The sequence below is a fragment of the Etheostoma cragini genome, chromosome 13, assembly GCF_013103735.1.
Source record: "Etheostoma cragini isolate CJK2018 chromosome 13, CSU_Ecrag_1.0, whole genome shotgun sequence".
Taxonomy (NCBI): domain Eukaryota; kingdom Metazoa; phylum Chordata; class Actinopteri; order Perciformes; family Percidae; genus Etheostoma; species Etheostoma cragini.
Window position 1 is genome coordinate 21,639,111 of NC_048419.1, and position 913 is coordinate 21,640,023.

The following is a 913-nucleotide window of genomic DNA, read 5'->3' on the forward strand; positions in this document are numbered from 1 at the left end:
ATATATATATATATATATGTGTATATATATGTGTGTGTGTGTGTGTGTGTATATGTGTATGTATGTATATGTATATGTATATATATGTATATGTGTATATATATATATAAACAGCACTTATAGCAAACATTGTCTTTATTTTTTTGTCGTGATTTGCCTTGTTGATTTGCAGGGTTGCATTCAAATGCGTTATCCTTCATTACAGTTGCACATGCCCTATTGCTAAAAGACATCCATTCTTACAAGATAGTAAAATACTTCAAGCTGCCACATCAACCAGAAGTAATGTCTGTTTTAGTACACAATTGAATAATATGCCTTGCTTTAAACAACTTCTACAACTTGGAATTTAAATGTTCTGCATGCAGCTACCTGTACTTGTTCAATTCTGATCTGTCTTTGAGAAAAAAACAGTCCAGGATGCCAACACAATGACAGGCAGGGTGGCAGGATGTGGGGCATAATCAAAGGAACATACAGTTGTGCTAATAAGTTTACATGCCTATGCTTAAGTTGACTAAAAAGAGCAACAAAAAAATCATGTTTTGGAAATTTATCTTAATGCCCTAATGAGGCCTAAATGAGATAAAATCCAAACTTAAAGGACATCAATTGTCTTTGTGAATGAATAATGTATTGTAAATAAATAAATGTTCTTCCTTAAAATACAGGGGGCATAAGTACACATACCCCTAGGTTAAATTCCCATAGAGGCAGGCAGATTTTTATTATTAAAGGCCATTTATTTCATGGATCAGGAAACTATGCATTCTGATAAAGTTCCCTTAGCCTTTGGAGTTAAAATATCATCACATACACTTCACCATACATAGAGATTGACATGGTATACTTTCCATAAAACCATCTCTCAATGCAAATCCAACCGGCTATTAGTCTAACTGAAATATAAAAA